The following is a 7,500-nucleotide window of genomic DNA, read 5'->3' as shown; positions in this document are numbered from 1 at the left end:
CACGGGCACGGAGGATATGGCCATGGGCATGGCCATGGGCATGGCCATGGAGGATATGGTTATGGCCATGGACGTTGAATATTTGTTCTAGGATGGGGGATAAGACCTGAATCCCGAGTTTCATTTAATTGTATATTTTTTTCATGAAATATAAACTTAACGTTATTAACACATAACATTGTTTGATTTGCTAACCTAAATAACTAAGATTTTATCCAGTGGTTTTATATATATATATATATATATATATATATATGTGTGTGTGTGTGTGTGTGTATGTATATATATATATATATATATATATATATATATATATATATATGTATGTATATATATATATATATATATGTATATACGTATATATATATATATATATATATATATATATATATATATATATATATATATATATATATATACGTATATATATATATATATATATATATATATATATATATATATAAATATATATATACGTATATATATACATACATATATATATATATATATATATATATATACGTATATATATATATATATATATATATATATATATATATATGTGTGTGTGTGTGTGTGTGTGTGTGTATTTAAAATAAGTTAAATTTGCTCTACCTTGGGATCCCAAACGTTTAAGGAAATTTCTTTAATGATAAATGTTTCTCCCCGATCATGGACTCAAACTTATAACCGATTGAAATAAGGGTAAACATTTGACTGTTTAGTCCAGTTTAATCTTCATCCCTATTTCTGTCATTCATAGGGTATTTATAACTTATTTGAATAACCTTTTTAATGTTTTGAAAAAACAATTAAATAAACCTTTCTTGTTAACCTTTCCATCAAATCAAAAATCTAAAAATAAAAGAAACCTTTCTTGTGATTTATCGGCAATTATTAAAACTGACTTTGATATCGTTATGTAACTATCATCTTCAACTCTATGTCCAGTACCAAAATCCTTAAAAACTACAAGATCAGTATTTATACTGATAAGAAAAAATGTTGAAAAATTATGGTCACATATCTTTAATAGCTGAATGCAACATCTACACTTCACCTACTGTATATGAATGAACATTAGCTCTTCTTGTTATAGGTATACTCCGTCTCCTCTGATTCATTTGCAAGAGATCATCAGTATCCCTATTCTGACGGTGGCCCCTCTCTCTCTCTCTCTCTCTCTCTCTCTCTCTCTCTCTCTCTCTCTCTCTCTCTCTCTCTCTCTCTCTCTTTGATCTTTCAGAATCAGCTTTTTTATATTCACGATTGGCCTATCATTAACTGGGGAAAACCGTTGCCATTATTGTTAAGAAAAAATCTTTATGTTAATATATATATATATATATATATATATATATATATATATATATATATATATATATATATATATATATATATATATATATATACTTAACAGATTCTTTTAACATATATTGAACATAGAAACAGCTATACTGACATGCATGCATTTACTAAGAAAATGATGATAAGGTTTATTTTATAACTGATTTACACTCTGGAACACCCTTATTAACAACCACAAATTCGCAGGTGGATGACGCAACACAGTCAGACGTTGGCGAAGACACAAAAATGTGACCATCTTTTTCATTATTCGATTTGTCTATGTAGATTACGCTGATTATAACAGCATCAAATTACACCATAGTCATGCACATTCTGGCATATAACTATTACTCCTTAAATTATTTGAATCTGTGAAGAATAATGATATTCTCCATTCAAGGAAATTCCATTTGGCACGCTGTCCCAAACTCGTCTCACCAACCTTAACTATGCTGATGATTGTTACCTTGGTCATTTGTACAGGGATATTACTTACCATCCATGTATTCTGATGAAGAGAGGAAATACTAAACACTTTTATAAGTAAAGTCAGGTTGCTTCCGATACTATATGAAAATTTCACACCATTATCTAATAAAAATATTCATTCCTAATAAGGAAACGATCGTTGGTCAATTTACCAACTGCCAATTCTCTAGCCTCTACCTTCCTAGCACACTTTTTATACCCACGTGGTCGTCAAATAATATACTATATTAGAATGAAAAAGGTGCCTCTGATGCCATCTATTGGCGGCAAAGTAAAACTCATTGCGATGTAAGGGAGGGGTCTGTCTGTATAGATTGCCTTACCTTGTGTAAGACCCGGGCTCTTGCCTCTGGGCAGCCCGGAAAAATGGAGGGGGCAAGAGGAGTCTGCGTAATTGTGCCATTTGAATGTAACGATATTGTTATTCTACATAGTTTTTGCTAACAATACATGTCATACCCTGAAACATGTTAACTATGCATTGGTTTCATAGAAAGGTAACTGAAAACTAGATCAATTAACTGTGTAATTACTTTATTGTATCACTAATTTCCGTACATGTGGCATATCTGACGACCAAGCCCCCTGACCCCTAAATGTAATTGAACTAACGATTGTTTGCTGAGGAAATATTTCTGTAACATTTATTGTGAGATTTGTAATTTCCTAAGAATTAAGTTGTGGTCAGACAACAAGGAACATCAAGTTCACGTGCGTTTGTTTTATAGCAATTTTGTGCTCAAATAACAACAGAATTAAGTAATAAAAATTGTAATGAGTGGGTTATGGGGATAATTGGTAATTTGGTACCCTACTGCTAAGGCCTTCTATTGGCCACGAAAACAAACAATGTGTAGAGCTCTTTAATCCATGCATTCTGGAACCTTCCATGACGTCATTTGCTTTAAGAAAATACCCAAAATTAGCTTACTTCGTGGAACTGAATATAATATATACCACACACATATTTCTACATAAGTACCAATCGTTCACCCTTTTCCTATGGGATGAAATTATTTACATAAATGGAACAAGGGACGTGTGCTGCCATCTTTTGACAAGAAGTAAAAACACTAGGATTCTTATTCAAATTTGGAGGAGTGCATGATTACTGATTTTCATATTAGTTTTTTTATTAATGCATAAAAAATTCATAATTCCAATAATACTATTTTCTTCTGAATTTTTGGCTCAAAGTTACAGTAATTATATGTATAATACAGATAATAAGTATCAAAAAAACATATAGAGCAGATCCCAATATTCTAAAAGCAAAGAGTTGGAACTCAAACATAAAATTAAAGAAAAAAAATAACCTTCATATATTAATTTCCGCAGCAAACACGTTGTTAGCTGATCATAAGCCCATAGATATCAATCCTTTATAAAGTGTGCCTTATTACATGTACCAGGCGATTAGGAGTGTTTTTTTTTTTTTTTTTTTTGGTGGGGGCTAAATTTGATGGTCGGGGTCTGGGGGTCTCCCCATATTTTTTCCCCCTTTTATTTTACAAGGATGCCCCCTTAGATGCAATTTCCTGTCAGTGGACAGCAGATTGTAACAAATAAGCAATAGTATTTTTCGACGATTTTTATGTGACCACTTACAATATTTACGCAATGACTAATGAAATACCGGTAACCCTACTTTATGAATTTACCAAAAAATTGCTAACGTTGTTGATTCTTTGCTATAAACTCATTCCCAACATCCATGAAGTTAGGGCTATCGGTTTTCTAAGCCCACTATATTCTTACTTATGATTTATCATATCAATCATCAGTTTTTTAGTTTCAATTTTATCTTGAAATTTTTTACGTTCTTTGTGTTTTTAATTTCGTGCAGTTTATAGTTTACACATGGTAAATATCTAATGTTTCAGCTGATAATTATGATATTTGTCTTTGGTATTAAACTATGGTTATAAGGCATGAAGATGAAAACCTCACAAGCAGAGAAGTACTTTATAGACTTGATAATATTGCATTAAAAATCAAGGTTTTTAAAATGACTCTCTATTCGTAAAACGATACATATTGAATTCAATTCACTTTGCCATAGATATTACTGAAACGTAATGGGATCTCATAATAAGCACTATTTTTCTACGTAATTCATTACTGAGGTAATGATGGTCTTGCAATAAATAAATTATATTTCTAGCTTTTAATGCTTATTATGTACTTCAGAAAACTTTATCATGATTGAAAAATAAGAAATTAAATTTTTTTTTTGGATTAGATTATGGTGCTCGAAAGTATTATATATATTATAAGTATTGTATATATATATATATATATATATATATATATATATATATATATATATATATATATATATATATATATATATATATATATATATATATATATATATATATATATATATATATATATATATACTGTATATATATATTTTAGAGGATCCAGAATTTTGTTTCATAATGATTTTAAGATAACTATTTATTTATATCTATTTTCTATTATTTGAAGTTGTGTGATAAGTGAATACATTCATAGTAGTCTTCATTAATATTTTTCAATGAATCAACAGTCATAATTTTATATTGTTTGTTTGATTATAATCCATCTAATTTAGCAAATTAGATGCATCAGTGAGATATCTTGAAATGTAGAATATTAGGACTATTCTTCATGATAGATACTAGCTTTGTTAACTTAATTAACATCCCCTCTGTAAATTACCTTTAGTAGGCCTATAAGACTCTTACCAGAAATATATTAGTAACCTTTAAAATGAGGAAAATATATTCAACATATAAGTCATATCAAGTCCTTTTCCTTGGCATTTTCTCAGCTTAACAGTTAGAATTTTAAAAATATAAGTTTTATAAAACATAAGTAAAACGACTCGCTTTGTTTTTTGATAAATCTTCTTTATTATTCAATTTTATTCCAAAATAGTTTATAAACATTCCTTCAGTTGCTATTTTTCGTTAAGTTTACTTAAATACATTCAACATATATTTTTCTCCACTTATGAATAAGACAATAGCATCTAAGTTAGCCATGGCCATATCCACCGTATCCATGACTGTGATGTCCATAACTACGGTGGCCATATCCACCATGGCCGTGTCCACCGTGGCCGTATCCCCCGTGGCCGTGGTGATGTCCGGGTTCAGGTAGAGGACTGGCCGTAGCTCCAAGAAGGAGCAAGAAAATGGAGAAAAGAGCAGTAAGCTGGAAATAGATATTGAACTTCATTAGACATAATCTTGGGAAAAATATATTTGTATTCTTAAATCAAAGTAAATGCGGTTGTTTTCGATATTCTATACATACAAAGAAAAATTGATAGAAAAATTTAGTTCCTTGCTGAGATATTCAGTATGAGGAAATGATTGTAAAAAAAATTAAGGCATCCATGATAAAAAAAAAAAAAAAAAAAAAAAAAAAAAAAAAAAAAAAAAAAACTAAGGATTACGTCAATAAATTCTTGATCAGATGTTCAGAAAATACGACATATAAGATACTTTTAATATCCTCATACATAAGACTAAATAAATTATAGAACAATTTACTTCGATGTTGAGGCAATTAAGTTGAGGAAATTATAATACTATAGAACAATATCAAGACAACCTCGATTTAAAAAAACAAACTAATATATACTTCCCTAAATTCTTGATCAGATATCTTCAAAAATTATTATTTAAGAAAATTCTTTAACATTAGTCTGTTTTATCAGGTAACAGAAAAATGTTTTAAAAATCCGAATTCTCCCCAACTTACTATTTTGGAGAACATATTGTAGACACGATCGAGAGACGTCTGATGCCTTTCATTCTGTTATCAGCTTTTATATGTACAAAGAGGCAGTCAGCTAACTTACCTTCAACGCTGGAATTACATCATGTTTTAGGAATTTTGCAATAGGAAAGAAATGGTTCTCATTGAACAATATATTTTTAGGTTCTAGGTTGTTGTACCTTTTACTGTTGCCGAAATTTTTCGCATTGCCGTTGTCATTTTCAATCTAGGCACTGGGTGCTTTTAGCACTAACCAGCATTTCTAGCTACTAATGCAAGAGGCGCAACATTGCTATACCTCAGCTGAGAATATATATATATATATATATATATATATATATATATATATATATATGTATATATATATAGATATATATATATATATATATATATATATATATATATATCTATATATATATGTGTGTATATATATGTATATATATACATATATATATATATATATATATATATATATATATATATATATATATATATATATATATACATATATATATATATATATATATATATATATATATATATATATATATATATATATATATATATATATATATATATATTGGTATATGGTTTTGTCATTCATAGTGGATTTTTCCTCACTGGCGAACATTCTTGTTCAAGTCTTGATATGTGAAAATGGTAAATTAAAAGGCCAAAATGTTTCCCTCAACTAATTATATGACTTTCAATTGATTCGAATATCTTTGAGGACTCTTGCACTTGAAAAGAATATGCTAGTGGAAGATATACTAGAAAAATCAGAAGCTCAGCATCTCTGATGATTTTAACTAGTCTTGAAAAGTCATAAACTGATTGGTAATAAGGATCATACATGAAGGTGGTATAGGAATTCTTAATTTTACATTGAATAAATCTCTATTATTCTTGTAAACAAGAATTCAAATACCGCTTTCATAATTATGATCTTCTTTTGAAGCTGAACCTAATAACAGCAGATAATAATATCCATAAAGGACAGATAATAACATATAAACCTTTGAGAATAGAGCTAAGTGAGTTGTTGTAGACTATTGGAACCTCCGTGAGTGGGAATCTGTTGGACTGGAGTTCGAAACCTGTTCAAGCCTAATGGTTTCTAGTAGCATCTGCAACCTCACCATCCTTGTAAGCTAAGGATGAGGAAGGTTTGGGGAAGCCTATAGGACTACCTGCTAAGCCCTCCCTTGGTCTTCAAATGTTCTAATATAAAATTCCTATATTCCTTGTCTTTGAAGGACTTTCATTGCTGCTAAAGTTTTGACAGAATCAAAAGCTTTCTCATAATATGTAAAGCCATACATAGTGGTTTGTCAAGCTCTGTTGATTTTCCATTAGTTTGTTAATTACATATACACTGTCTTTCTATTTAACCTAGCATGATAGAGTTGGTGCTTGGACGCTGATCATATGTATATATGGTCAGTGTCTTGTCCCTTGCCATTCAATTAGTGATCTTTAACCCTTGAAAACCTTTATAACAACAAGATTCTCCCACTGTTCCTAAATATGAAAAATTGTGGAGTGTTGATCCAATATTAGGTATTATTTTATTTTTTCAGACTTTTAGTATGACGAATATTTAATAATGTTATCTATTTATACAGGCGAACTCCTTCATTGATAGTTTACGTTAAACATATATGATACAGGTGAAAACGAAAAAATAAGGTTGGTTTTTCTGCCATTTATTTGCTGTAAAGTCCAATATTTCATTGATACATTAGAAGAAAGTAAATAATGAATAATGAATTATATTGTTAGAGATAGAAAAAAAGACAAATTATTTAGATAAGTAAAGAATGGGGAAAAATTATGATGGAAGTAGTTGTCTTCAGGAAATATCTGAAGCCATTGGTAACTTCAAGT

Source organism: Palaemon carinicauda, chromosome 20 (genome assembly GCF_036898095.1).
Source record: "Palaemon carinicauda isolate YSFRI2023 chromosome 20, ASM3689809v2, whole genome shotgun sequence".
In the NCBI taxonomy this organism is placed as follows: domain Eukaryota; kingdom Metazoa; phylum Arthropoda; class Malacostraca; order Decapoda; family Palaemonidae; genus Palaemon; species Palaemon carinicauda.
The sequence above is the reverse complement of the archived record's forward strand: the minus strand, read 5'-3'. Positions refer to the sequence as shown.